At 37.5% G+C, this 15479-nt stretch overlaps 1 protein-coding gene across 1 annotated transcript in view; it reads right to left on the bottom strand.

Moving 5' to 3' along the window:
- The window catches only part of BICC1 (BicC family RNA binding protein 1), a gene marked incomplete at its 3' end in the record, with an annotated part of 354822 nt that overhangs the window by 269510 nt on the left and 69833 nt on the right, over nucleotides 1–15479 (bottom strand). The window lies entirely within an intron of this gene.

The raw sequence follows: 15479 nt of genomic DNA, 5'->3' as shown, positions 1-15479 counted from the left end.
CCCAAGTACTAGGATTACAAGCGTGGTAAATTTGCCCTTCTTGATGCCTGCCGAACTCAGACTGTTGCACATTGTTTCATTAGATGAGGTCTTAAGAGCTGACAGAATAGGCAGTCATGTCCCATAAACTGAGAGGCTTTCTTCTCCAGTCAGGAGCAAAACGTCTATGACCTACAGCTGTATGAACTGAGTATGGATATTCAAACACAGGCAACAAGAGTAGATAGAGTAGAAGAGTAGATAGAGGGGATTGGCCTATACTCCCAACAGGGTCAACCTCAACCTCCTAAAACACATGTCTTTGAATAATCAAGTTATAAATCAAAGCATCCCCATGCAGAGGTCTAGGAAAACATTTAGGGGAGCTCTTATTTCTTAAACTCAGCAGTATACTGCTGATAAATCACAAGCCTACTTTTACAAAAGTATGCAGATTCTCTCAAGACGTTTCATTTGGGAAAAAAAAACAGACACATTAAGAACTAAGCCATCAATTTTCGTCTCTGAAAAGACGTTTTTGTTAAACTAGATCTAAATCTAACATCTGATTATAATTTAGTCCATTTAAAATCTTCAGTGTGTTAATATGAATATGATTTTCATCAGTAGGCAAAAAAAAACCACATTTAAATGTGGTTTTTATGTCAAACAATGCTTGAAGAGTAATTTTAAGGTAATAATCTTTGGCCTAGGATAAAAGTTATAACAGATATTGTTGCCTCTATTTCCTTTCAAAAATATGTACATGTATTTATGTTGCAAACACTGTGGTCATATTCTAAGCCATAACTTTATTCTTATTCCCAAGAATTGTAACTTTGGTTATGGAATAAAATGCAATCTCAATTAAAATGAATCTGCTATCATAGAGGACAATAGGTCTATCTGTATTCATTTTTTGGAACAGTTCTATTGACTGCTTTTTGCACTCTGTTACTTTGGGAAAATGAAATTCATTTCTGTTAAATTCAAAGAATTTAAATGCCTAAGCTATACATCAATCTCAAAACCTTTCTAAAAACCTAATATGCCTTGTCCTGACTCTTACAATGCTCTATCAACTCCTGGATTTTTATATCTGAGGCACCTATGCTAAAACAGACAGTGTAAAAATTTCATAGAATAGCTTTACAATTTTGCTAAGTCTGTTTAGGTTAATTTCAAAGAGATGTGAAAATAAATTTCTGATCTTCAATGGGCCAGATACAATATTCAAAAATCCATTCTTTTTAAATGGCATACTATTCTAGGGAATTAAGAAATATTTACCTCAGATGAGGGCTTCATATTATAATCACATAACTATAATATTCCTAAAATTCACTACTATCATAAACATCTATATTAAGTAGTGTTTGCACAATGGCAGAAGGGTAAATTCATGTATTTGTTTTGAAGAATTATTTGGCCTATGTAAGAAAAACTGCCAGGCACAGTAATACATACCTGTAATCCCAATACTTGGTATACCGACTGAGACAAGAAGATTACAAGTTCCAGAACAGCCTCAACAATTTAGCACAACCCTGTTTTCAAAAAATAAAAAATACAAGGGGCTATGGATATAGCTCAAGAGTAGAGCAACCCCGAGTTCAATTGCCAGGACTTAAAAAAAATAAATAATTTTCATGTGTCTGATCCAGTAATTCCATTTCTAGGAGGCTAGGTTCTCAGAATTTAATTCAGATAGTGAAACAAAGATAAAAATAGTGACTATATTTTTCCAAAATATGGAGAAAGCAATAAAAGAATTAAGAAAATTTAAATTTCAGCACTTATTCAAACACATTAAGGTCATTTGAAAAGGTTATTCCAATGATTTACAAAAGCCTCAAGCATTAAGAAAAAATGATTTCAATACAATATACATTTGAAAAGGAAGAAACTAAAGACTAGTCATGGTGGTGCATGCCTATAATCTCAGTACTTGGGAAACTGACACAGGAGGATCACAAGTTAAAGGACAGGCTCAGCAACATAAGTGAGACTCTTGGTAACCTACCGAGATCCTGCTTTAAAAAAAAAAAAGAATTGGGTGGGGGGGGGTCCTGGGGTGTAGCTTGGAGGCAGAATTTCCCTGAGTTCAATAAAAAGACATAGTAATATGAAAAGTTGATAAAGTGACATGTGCAATATGATTATAACCATTATTCTTTAAATATACAGACAAAAACTAGGGATTTCAAGAAAAGGTCAAAATGAATATGCTAGAAAAGAATATGATATATTACATTTTACTTCCCAAATTCTCTTGGAATATTGATATATTACTTTGAAAATTACACCCAAAAGTGATATCACTCACACACACAGTCAATCTCTCTCTCTCTCTCTCTCTCTCTCTCTCTCTCTCTCTCTCTCTCTCTCACTCACACACACACACACACACACACACACACAAACTGAGGGTTTCATTAAACTAATCATATTTTAAATTATCTACTTGTGAGAAAATACGGACTACTAGAAATTCCTATTGGCTCACAGATCTAAAAAAAAACTTACTTTTTCAAAAGCCTGATTTTCAAAGGATATTTTAAGAATCACAAAATCAAAGTGAATATATGAAAGAGTACATATTACCCAGATTCTTTTATTGTCTATCTGAACTGGAATGTGTGCTTCTAGCAAGTCCTGGGACACTCCTCCCCACAGCCCTGACCCAGAAGCAGCCTGAACTTCTCCATCCCCTGGTGCTGGCCCTGGCCACATGAAATGCATCCAATTGACCATACCCATTTGGTGTCATCAGGACTCCGCAGCTGTAAGGCTTCCACATAAACACCTTTCACAAGGACAATCACAAGCCAACAGAAGGACTTTGAAAAATAGGGTGCTATGCTGTGTGCTCATCATAACAGAAAAAATGGAGAACCAGTTTCTTCTAGCATTCTTGCCCGAGCTGTGAGATGCCCCTAAGCAGGCTGACCTTGCCCAGTATCAGAGGCACTGGGTACAGGAAGAGAAACCTCCCACCAGCCGTTAGGTAACAATAACTTGTGCTTCTGTGGGATACATACTGAAATAATTCTATGCAAAAACTTGTAAAGATGTAATGAATCCCTAAATATAAACTCCAGTGGCCCCACCCACCTCTCTTCAATTAGATTTTGTGAAAGATCACAAAATCAAAATCACATTGGTCAGAGCACACACATTGGGAGTGTAGCTGAGAACATTTGCATCAAGAAATGTCTGGCTGCCCATCTCCCTCCTGCTCTCAAAACTGAGGGAAACTAGCTTTAGAACACTAGTCAAGCAAGCCATGCTCATCAGATACTATGCCCAGCTCTTCCTGAGGAGAGGCAGAGGACAAAAAGTAAGAGAAAAATTGGCGATTTTTAAAAATTCTTTGATGAACCTATAGTTAAAAAAAAGTCAACTAAAACTCTGAAAATACTAACTCAAAAACTCCAACTTTCTCTATCACCACTTTTCCCCCAAAGTAGGAAAAACAAGTAAAGATAAAAGAGAAGACAGATATTAACCTGATTTTTTTTTTTTTTTTGGTGGTACTGGGGTTCCTGGAAGCCCTTCTACCTCCAGGCTACACTCCCAGACCTATTTTTACATTTTTATTTGGAAACAGGGTCTCCTAAGCCAGTGCGTGCAGCTGGCTTCGAACCTGCGCAATCCTCCTGTCTCTGCCTCCCAAGCGCGGGGATTACAAGCGTGCGCCACCATGCCCGGCTATATTATCCTGATTTTAAAACTAATATTCAACTATAGATTATGACATGTACATCTCATTGCAACACAGAAAAAAAGGAATGTGTCCAGATATGGGCAATTAATATAATGAATATAATGGCTACTTTTCCTGTAATAAATGTTTTTGTAGAAATTTTCATTCTAAGCCAAGTGTAGTGGTGCACGCTTGTAATTCCAGCATTTGGGAGGCTGATACAGGAGGATCTCAGTTTGTGGACAGCCTAAGCTACTTAGTGAGGCCCTTTGCAACTCAGTGAAACCCTTTTTCCAAATAAAGAATAAAAAATATGGCTGGGGGAGGGGTAGTTCAAAGGTAGAATGTCCCTGAGTTTCATCCCCAATACCACAAAAAAAAGAAAGAAATTTTCATGCTAAGAAGGAGAAGCTGGCAAGATTATAAACCATATTTATGAAAATTATAGGAAGTACAGACAGAATACAAAGCTTTGTCATATTCTAGAAAACATATTCTACACATTCTAGAACAAAAAAATACCACCATTTGAGAAACATTGCTAAGCACTACTTTACATGTATTTGACAAATGAATGAACATTGGAGGCACAGGCTAGAAAAGGGTACAGGAATAATTCAGGGCAATTCATTTACTGGACAGTCCACAGAGACAGCACAGACACGTGTCAGGAAAAGCTGGTGTTTACAGGGTGAATGGGGAACATAGTAAATTTCTCAGGAGACACTAGCATTCTTAAAACCACTACTGGTACCTAATAGTCAACCTGGCACAGACAAATTTTCTCATCACACCTAAATCTCCCCATCAATTAAGTTTAACCTTCTACTATGATCTGAACACTGTGTCCCCCAAAACCTCACATGCTGAAATCCTAAGCCTCCAGGAGATGGTAAGAGGGGACTTCACAAGGAGGTTAGATCATGTTGTGAAGCCATTGATTCTCAGAGAATGGGATGAGTGCCCTGGTAAAGGAGACCCAAGAAAGACCTTCTACCATTCCCATCATGTGCAGCCACAGCAAGAAGCAGTCTATGAACAGGAATCAAGACACTGAATCTGATAGTGCCTTGATCTTAAACTTGCTTCTGTGTTTCCAGAGCTATGAGGAAGAAATCCCTATTGTTTAGAAGCTACCCAGATTATAGCATTTTGTGAAGAAAGCACAAACAGTCTTGGACACATTCCATGGTTTTTTCCATGCAATGACTGATAAAACAGATCTGCTTTTCAGTCTTGACCCAGGAAAATGTCCCCAGAGAAGACAGGCTGAATTCTTCCTATAACTGCTCATCTTTTTATGAGTGAACTGCATCTGAAGCATGCTCTGTAGCACATATGCATGTGGCACCTTCAGATACATGATGCTAAGCAGATGTGAAGCAAAACCATGCTGAGCCATGCAGCACTAAGCAGTGAATGCTCCCCAAACCTGGCATATCTCCCAAAAGGGAGCTGTGAAACAGTCAAAAAGTATATGCAGTCTAGAACAGCAAGTCTATTTTAAGTCAGAGAGAGCACCTGTGATCAAGAATCCATTTCCTAAAAGAAAAACCCTTTTAGATCACTGTTAAAGTAGATACTTCCCATTGGTTCCTACACATGGGCATAAGGTTGTAGTCTACATTTTTGCACAATCTTATGCCTGTAAATCATTTGAATGGCACTAGCCTTTTCCTACCAAATAATCTAAAGAACCTATAAAACTGTAAGAGACAATGGGAAAGAATTTTAAATGGGAATATTAAATGAAGTCAGATTTATTAGAGACACTTAGAGCACTTTTGGTTAGGATGTAGATTTGCAAAATGAAATCTTTTTTTTTTTTTAAGTCTGGTAGATTTCTCCAGTGTCTTTCAAAAAGGAAAACATATTCACATTTCAAATCATTATCTTCAAAAGAAAAACACAAGTACTATGGCAATTGAAGCTTTCCTCTGAGTACACTGAATTTCTTGCCAGTTACAGGAACTGAAAGCACCAAAATTCATTAGGGAAAACTCTTAAGAGATGCTCTAAAAGGGGAAGTGATTTGTTTTTAATAGACTTCCTTATAGTGAGTCATTTCACAGAGAACTCCAGAATGGGAGCCCAGAATAGGCAGACATAACTCCTTAGCATAAGCAAGAGGTTTACATCTAATCTGGCTACAGATGTCACAATTTCTGCTTCTAGCCAAGGCCAAACTACAACACATGATGAAACATATCAGCACTTACTCCTCAGGGGTTTGGGATAATCTGTATAGAAAAGATTAATTTTATCCAGGTGTGGTGGCATACGCCTGTAATTCCAGTACTTTGAGAGACTGAGACATAAGACTCACAGGTTCAAGGCCAGCCTCAGCAACTTAGTGAGGCCCTCCACAACTTAGAGACCCTCTTTCAAAATCAAAAAAAAAAAAAAAAAATATATATATATATATATATATATATATATATATATATATATACACATATATATATCAGGCTGGAGTGTAGCTCAGAGGTAGAATGCCCCTGGATTACATCCCCAATACTACACATATACACAAAAAAGATATGTTTCTCCTTAGTAAAAACAAGACCATCAGATTCCTAAGTATCAGACTTTCTAAAGTAAGCAGAGACAAATGAAGAGCATACCATCTATAATCTTACTAGACTAATGGCTGTTTGCTGTTAATTCCATATGAAGGATTATGTAGATTAGATTTGTTAGATTTCTGGGAAGCATTACAAGTGACTGAGGAAGGGAAAAAATCTGTATCTAAGGTAATGACCAAGGGCTCATTATTAGTTTTATTGTGTGCCGGTTCTATACAACTTTGAACAAAACTACTGATATTTCCTACACCTCATTTTTTTGTTTGTTTGTTTTGTTTTTGGTGGTGGTACTGGGGATAGAACTCAGAGGCCTTCTACCTCTGGGCTACACTCCCAGACCTATTTTATATTTTATTTGGAAACAGGGTCTCTTAAGCCAGGTGAGGCTGGCATCGAACCTGCGAGATCCTCCTGTCTCAGCCTTCCAGGCACGGGGAATTCCAAGTGTGCGCCACCACCCGGCCTCAGTTTTCTTTTAAGGGATGAGAAGGTTAAGAGAGTTCCTACCAATATAGTTTAGACTGGATTTCCCAGAAGCCAACCCTGTGACAAGTACTAGAAAGTCATTTTTGCAAAAGGTAATCATTCCAAGGAGGTACTGATAGGGAGGTGAAAAGTGCAATTTTTTTTTTTTTTTTGATGCCTGGAAACCCTTCTACCTCTGGGCTACACTAACAGACCTATTTTTATACTTTTTTTATTTGGAAACAGGGTGTCTTAAGCCAGCGAGGCTGGGGAACCTGCGCGATCCTCCTGTCTCCGCCTCCCAAACGCAGGGATTACAAGTGTGTGCCACCACGCCTGGCTAAGTGCAATGTTTTAGAACAAAGGAGTCCTACACAGGCATTTGACCACTTGGGGGTGGGGCTCTCAGAGACAGCAGAGAGGCAACTCAGTGCCTCTAGAGTTGGTACCACCCTCCAGTCTTTGTCATCACTGGCTGAGGGCCTCCACTGTGAGCACACTCCTTGGGTCACAAAAGCCTGGGGTGACAGTCAGAGAAACACAGTGACTAACTTGCCCTGGGTTTGGTACTGAGAGTCCAGGATGCCAAGAAAACCCCCAGACCCATGCCACATGGTAATTTTTGGTCTCTCTAATTGGAGCCTGTGGCAGCTAAACGTAATGCCACTATGAGTGGGCAGGAGCCTGCCCTGAAGAAGTGAGACACAAAGATCAACCGTGCTCCTCCAGGCACTGCACTTAGCCTGATCTCAGTCACTGCTGTATATCAGCTATTGTATCCCCAAAGCAATATAAGAATCATGAGATCTATTCTTACTACACAGGAGACCCAAGGCACCTATAGCATCATATGTTTGTCCCCCTGGAGCTGAATGCACTAGAGAACATTTCTGGCTGCAGGACCTGCCTGCTTACTTAGATGGCTCCAAAGTGCCACAAATAAGCACTTCTAATACAAGAAATGTCTTTCTTACCATATCACATCACTGAAGTACAGTAAAAAATCTAAACTAGAAATTCAACCTATTAAAACACAAAAGAGCCGGGCGTGGTGGTACACGCTTGTAATCCCCGCGCTTGGGAGGCAGAAACAGGAGGATCGCACAGGTTCGAAGCCAGCTGCATGCGCTGGCTTAGGAGACCCTGTTTCCAAATAAAAATGTAAAAATAGGTCTGGGAGTGTAGCCCGGAGGTAGAAGGGCTTCCAGGAACCCCAGTACCACCAAAAAAAAAAAAAAAAACCACAAAAGAAACTCAACCAACCACCAAATCAGGGACATTCTTTCTTCCCTCTAGTAAAACAAAGTAACTGATATACATCAGGGCCCCAAACATTCAAGCCAGTAAGATGTGCCCAGGCACCCAAGCACCTATGCTCCTGCCAGCCATGTCATCCACTGACCTAGAACCAGCATGTTTGTTTCCAAATATGTTTATAAAATAATCTCAACATACATAAATGCTTCTAGCCATTCATAAAATGGCCTTGGCTTTATAGTCCAAAAGAGGGTGGGAAAATGGCGCTGAGTGAATGAATGGCTCTTTTTATATTTTATGGAATATTCATAGTATGGATATATTTTTGATTGCTAATTTAAGTTTATTTTGTTTCTGATCACATTTGAAAAGCACTTCTGTACACAAACCACCATTCAAAGCCTGTGTGGGATGAGTGTTATGCCTGTTCAGTATCTTTTCAATCAACTTATATGATATCCTTTATGAAGGTGGAAGACAGATGCCAAATCCTAGGTTCCTTCTTGACCACTTAATTATAAAAAGGAATAAATTACTTCTTACAATAAATTTCCCTTACCTAAGGTTTCTCCTTCTGTGGTTTCAGTTGCCAAATGTCATCCACAGTCTGAAAATATCCAATAGAAAATTCCATGCCGGGCATGGTGGTGCACATTTGTAATCCCTGAGCTTGGAAGGTGGAGACAAGAGGATCACACAGGTTCAAAGCCAGCCACACTGGCTTAAGAGACCCTGTTTCCAAATAAAAAAGTATAAAAATAGGTCTGGGAATGTAGCCCAAAGGTAGAAGGGCTTCCAGGAACTCCAGTACCACCACCAAAAAAAAAAAAAAAGAAAATTCCAGAAATAAAAAATTCATTAAGTTTTAAACTGCCAGCCATTCTGAATAGGATAATAAACTTGAACACTATCTTGTTTTATCCCACCCAAGATATGAATCATTTCTTTGCCTTGTGTATCCACAATGTGTACACCATCCTTCCATTAGTCACTGAATAACTATCTCACTTATCAGATCAACTCTTGGGGTACTATTGTGCTTGTGTTCAGGTAAACCTTACACTGTCGCTTAATGCTTTGTGATACTGCCAACATCATTCATCTCAGTTTATCTCACCAAGTAGTCACTGTGTCATCATCTTAAGAAGAAGGGTGACTACAATACAGTAAGATATTTGAGGACTGGGGATATAGCTCAGTGGTAGGATGCTTGCCTAGCAAGGTAGGTTCTGGGTTAAATCACTAGCACTGCCAAAAAAAATTAAGATATTTTAAGAGACTACATTCACATAATTTTTATCATCGCATGTTGCCATGATTGTTCTATTTTATTGCTGTTGTTGTTAATCTTTCACTGTGCCTAATTTTTAAATTAAATTTAATCATAGTACAAAAGAAAAAAACATAGTATACATAGAGTTTGGTTCTGTTCAGTTTCAGGTTTCCACTGGGGTCTTGAAATATCCTCGTGGATAAGAGGGAACCACTGTACACAGAAATACAAAATGCAAGCAGCTGTTAACCTTTAACCCCCTGATTACTCAATAGCTTAACAGGAACCCAACTCGTGGTCAGAATAAAACAGAGCTTCTTAACTAGCTAAAACCTATTTATATTAGTCTACCACTTTATCATACAAAGTAACACTTCCACATGCCATAACTTTGAATTATAAATATACCAAATATGTGTATAAGATAAAAAACTGAAATTGGCAAGTTAAAATTCAAAAACCTTAAGCCAGCAAGCAGTATTACCTTCTCCCTTTACAGGCTTCATGGTTTGAGCTTTAGGCAAAACCATAAACTAATGTGAATAAACCATCAACTAATGTGAATAAATTTCTCAAGAATACTGTCCTTTCCAAAGAATTTTGCTCATTTTTTAAATTTAATATACTAAAGATTTTATGAAAAGTCACATACTGGAAAATATTTATAAGTGTACATACTCTTGAAACTTTAGGAAAATATTTTTCCTTTTGAAGCTTCTGACCACTAAGTTCATAGAACTTTACAACTGAACAGATGCAATGTACATTTGCTATACTGCTTGAGAAAATTCAATTCTACTCAAAAGGAGAGGAAAATAAATGAACTACATAAGATGCACTAGGCACGGGTAAGTAACAATATTAGATAAAGCAAGTAGAACTTACATATGAAAACATAAAGACTGTGAAGAAGCATGAAGCATCCAATATTCACAGGGTACTAACTATTCATAAGGCACCTGCAGCACTAAATATTCATGACAAATAAATTATATATCAGACATATGTTCATGAGGCTTTAATTAAGCCACACGTGGTAATATCATTCTTATCCTTTGCACAAGACAGACAAATAAAAAGAAGCCCTGTCATCAAACTAGCAGGCAGATCCCTGTGCCTCTGCATAATCAAAAGAATACAGATCAAGGAACCTGGCTATGAGTTAATGATGTTGGATGATACCTGACTTATGGAAATGAGCTAACTGATGTACACACAAAGACACATAAAACATGTATTTCCAGGTGGCATACATGTTTAAGTTGGCATACATATATAACTGCATGCCAGTGCACCTATGTGTACATTTTCATGTATGTATATTTATATAGTGTGTAGTATGTGTGAATCTATAACACGCCACATGAGGGTAGAAATTCTGCAAGTGTTATTTGCATTGTATTCTGGGCACATAACAGCAGTGGTTAACACACAAAAAAGTGAATATTTGTGGAATTGTTTTTCTACAAGAAATTATCAAAAATATTCAACTACAGAGCTTGAATTCATGCAAACCAGGAAATGGGTCTTAATGTCTAACTTTACCACTTACCTCCACTTACCTCCCAATCTATGACAACTGAAATGCTGCAGACATATAATACATATTGAATGAGTGGATGAATAAATGGGTTAATAAAGAAAAGTAGAATTTTAAAGATTCTACTTAAGTCTGATTTTAAAAATTGTAATTGACATTTACACTATAAACATGTATAAACTATCATGTGACAGTTGGGGAACATTTTAAATCATAAATCAAGTACCTCCTGGGTTTTTTTTTAATTTTTTGATACTGGGGATTTAACCAAGGGACACTGCACTCCAGGCTTCATCATCCTTGCCCTTCTCCTTTTTTTGAAACAGGCTCTTGCTAAGTTGTTGAGGGTCTTCCTAAGTTGCTGAGGCTGACCTCAAACCTGCAATCTTCCTGTCTCAGCCTCCTAATAGGATTACAGCATTCATCACTGCACCCAACTAAAACAAAGTACCTCTTAAATGATAAAGTTAACCTAGAAGAAACACTTAAAGTGAATATTGGCAATTCTGTGTATTTTGTATGTAGCATACCAGACCCTATCTTTCAGATAAAAACTTTGTATTTCCACTAATGTATAACCAACCATCTTTACTACCTCTTTGAAAGTACATAATTATCTGTCACACATGGGGAGAATACACTACTCTGTACATTGTTTTAATTAGACAAACTAGTGAGTTAACCATTGTTAAGAAATTATAGCAAATGCATGAGTCAATATATAGAATGACCCATTTTTCTCCTGATTACTACCTACCTACACACACACACACACACACACACACACACACACACACACACACACACAATAAGCATACTTTACCACTATGTTTTCTTACTAAAGAGAAGGGAAAATAAGTATATGGTGGCATTTAGAAAAGGAGTGGTCTCACAATGAAATCTCTGATCTACCTATTGCTTGTATGACATTACTGCCAAAGATTACAATAATGAAAACAGAAAAAATGGATGAGAAAAACAAGAAAGGAAGTAGCTCTTTATTTGAATATGAGCACCCAAATTCATATAGGAGTACTGGGAATGAAATCCAGGGGCATTCTACCTCTGAGATATATCTCTACCCTGTTTTAGTTTTTATTTTGAAACAGGGTCTCACTAATTTGCTGAGGCTAGACTCAAACCTGCAATCTTCCTGTCTCAGCCTCCCACGTACTGTGACCACAGGTGTATGTCACCATGCCTAGCTAGCATCACTGGATCTTTTAATGACAGCATTTGTCCTTAGGAACCAGTCAAGAGTGAGAGGTCCAACCAAATTTTAAAAATCATAGCTGATTTTTAAAAAGATTAATTTGGGAAATAACAACACCAAGTGTTATATCACAGCCCTGGGTAAGATCAGACCACATAACCTACTCAAGCTTTTCGTCCGAGTGCAAAGCATTTCAAAATAAAAGGAAAACAGAGTAATTACTTAGGCAGCACTGCAGCATTTCTATCTTATTAAACACCACAAATAATTTTTATCTACTTCACATAAAATTTAATCAGTTGAATTCCATTTTTCATACTCTAACCTCTAATTTTTCATTACTACTGGCCAAGTACAACTGTAAATTAGAGATCTAAGGCATACAAAATTCATCATATACAAATGGAGTTGCACAGTGATAAACTTTATTTATTTTGAAATTTTATTAATAGAGGAAAACAAGCACAATTAAATTTATTTATAACCTGCCTGTTACCCATTATCAAACTCTTCAGCACTTATCCATTCAAAACATGTTCCATTCCCACTTTGTCATTGTGCTATACAAGAAAACCCTCAAATCAGACTAACCAGCCCACCCCAATTTGCCCAGAATTCCCAGTTTTAGCACTAAAATACCCATACCCCCAAAACCCTTCAGCCCTTAACAAACTGAAAGAGCTGATCACACTACATTGAGAAATAAGTTAAGAGGAAGAAACAGATAAGATTCTTGTACTTGTGAACCTTTCTATCCAATGAGAAGTACATCAGTTAATCACAAAGACAATTAGATTATATAATAGCACCATAGCAATAATCCTCATACCCTAGAATCCTGGCTAAACCCAGCACTCCACACTCCACAATGTATACCCATAGAGCAGCCAATAAGCACTGACTGTTGCACAAGCCACTTTCTCCTAGAGTTTGGAGTTTAAAAGAACACTAGAACTGGCCCTAACTCCACAACCATCATCCTGCTCAAACTCCAGTCAATACATGAAGGGGCCTGAGAACACAGCACATGGTCACTTCTTGAGGAGAATGAAATTCATGAGAAGGAATTATTTCCTCCCTTCCCTGCTTGGAAGACAAGAGAGGTAAAATTAAAAGGATTGAGTCCTATATACAGAAATAGGAAAGGCAAGTTACAAACCCTAGTTGAAACATCATTAAGGTATATGCTATATTATATCTTACAGAAAATTTCAGCAGAGCACAGTTCAGACACAGTACTGAAAACTGTGTGTGTGTGTGTGTGTGTGTGTGTGTGTGTGTGTGTGTGTGTTTATGACACCCTCCTGTTTACTTTCAACACAGAGAGACTCAACAAGACACAAAACTGTGACAACAGTTATGAAGAAAAAGTATATGAGGGAGGACTGGAAGCATTTAATTGGGGTCCTTGATACAGAGCAAGGACCACAAGAAACTTCACTAAAATAAATGTACTAAGAAAAATATGAAAACAATTGTGAGTGAACTAAATAAAGACATGAAGACAGGTGAAGGCCTAGAGAGAGGGTGGGAACTGAAAGCAAGACTGCAGAGAATGTGAATAAGGAGTAAGGGTGGAGAAGGGATTTTTTTCTTTTTTATCCTAAAGCTTTTCAGAAGAAGAAAACAACCAGAATATTTATACATTTAATAAATAAATAAATAAATAAATAAATAAATAAACTGACATCTCCTAAAAGATTATTCTAGTTAAAGTATGGAGACTATGTGAATTTCAAAAGTCAAAAGGATATAACAGGAAGAAACATATATGGTGGTATTCCAGTTAGGAAGTTCCTAAGTAGCTTTAGCAGAGAGAGATTTCTTTTTTTATTTTTATTATTTGACACCTATCTCAACAACAGAATCTATAAGTGTTGGTAACGGATTATATGTAAAAGCAAAAGAAAACTAAGATGGAATCAAGGATAACTCTGAGTTATCTAATTCCTCCACTGATAGATAAGAGATCTATTTGCTAAGACACATACCATAGAAGAAGACCATGTGTAAGGAAGGAGGACTGAATTTTGTTGTGGGTATGCAGAGTTTGCACAATGTGGCAGGTAACTTAATGGCTCCATGTCCTAACACCTCAATCGGAAATTATGTTAGGTCACATGGTGAGAAGAATAAAGGTTGCAGATGGAATTAAGACTGTTCATCAGTTCACCCAAAAAGAGAGATATTATCCCAGGTCCTCTGAATGAGCTCACTGTGATCATAAGGGGCATTAAATAGGTAAAAGAGGGATGCACATGAATCAGAGATTCAAGGCACTTTGCTGCTGGCTTTAAAGATGGAGGAAGAACCAGACATGGTGGCACACAGCTGTAATCCCAGTACTTGGGAAGCTGAGAAAGGAGGATTGCAAGTTTGAGGACAGCCTCAGAAAGTAGTGAGACTCATCAACCTAGCAAGACCCTATTTCAAAATAAAAATAAAATAGTGCTGAGGTTGTAGGAGGTAGACTGCCTCTGAGTTTAATCACCAGTTCCAAAAATAAAAATAAATATGGAGGAAGGATTATTGAGTTAAGAGATGTGGGTGAACTCTAGGGACTGGAAAAGGCAAGAAAAGGGATTCTCTCTTGGGGTCCCTAGAAGCTCATTTTAGCTCACTAAGATCCAGTTCAAACCCTGACTTCTAAAACTATAAGAATCTATTTCTGTTGGTGTATGCTATGAAGTGTAAAAGAAAGTATTGCAAAAGAAATAAGAAACTAATGCAAGTGGGTTTTGAAACATCTAAGCAGATGACAACTAACAGTAACAAAAATGTGTATCATCTAGACAGAGAATAAACTGATTTAAAAAGGGCCCCAGAGGTTGGTGACCAAATCTACTATTTTGAAAGTCAAAGTTATTATTATCTTATGCTTAATCTCAAAGGAAAGGCCCGTTTAAAACTATATTTAAGCCGGGCTTGGTGGCGCACGCTTGTACTCCCCGCACTTGGGAGACGGAGACAGGAGGATCACGCAGGTTCTAAGCCAGCCTCACTGGCTTAAGAGACCCTGTTTCCAAATAAAAAAGTATAAAAAAAGAATAGGTCTGGGAGTGTAGCCCAGAGGTAAAAGGGTTTCCAGGAACCCCAGTACCACCAAAAAAAAAAAAAAGCTATATTTAAAATGTAGTTTCTCCTTCAGATTAACAAAGCTCGAAAAGGCTGTGCAATGGTGGTGAAAATTTAGAAAACTAAGCAAACCAATCGTTATTGCTATAAATTTAAGTGGAGGGTTTATAGACAGCAATTTTGTAGTATTATTTGAGATTGCATATGCACATGTCCTTATATCAACTGAAATCCACAGAAATCTCCACTACAGCACACTAGCTAAATGTTAGTATATTCAGTCAAAAATTTAAAAGAATGAATACTGGTGAAGTTAACTTTCAAGATATTAAGTGAGAAACTCAAAGTTAAAAGAACTGTGTAGAGAATGCTACAATTATGGTTTA

Source organism: Muscardinus avellanarius (genome assembly GCF_963383645.1).
Source record: "Muscardinus avellanarius genome assembly, chromosome: 7".
Classification (NCBI taxonomy): Eukaryota; Metazoa; Chordata; class Mammalia; order Rodentia; family Gliridae; genus Muscardinus; species Muscardinus avellanarius.
This window is presented reverse-complemented; position numbering and strand designations above follow the sequence as displayed.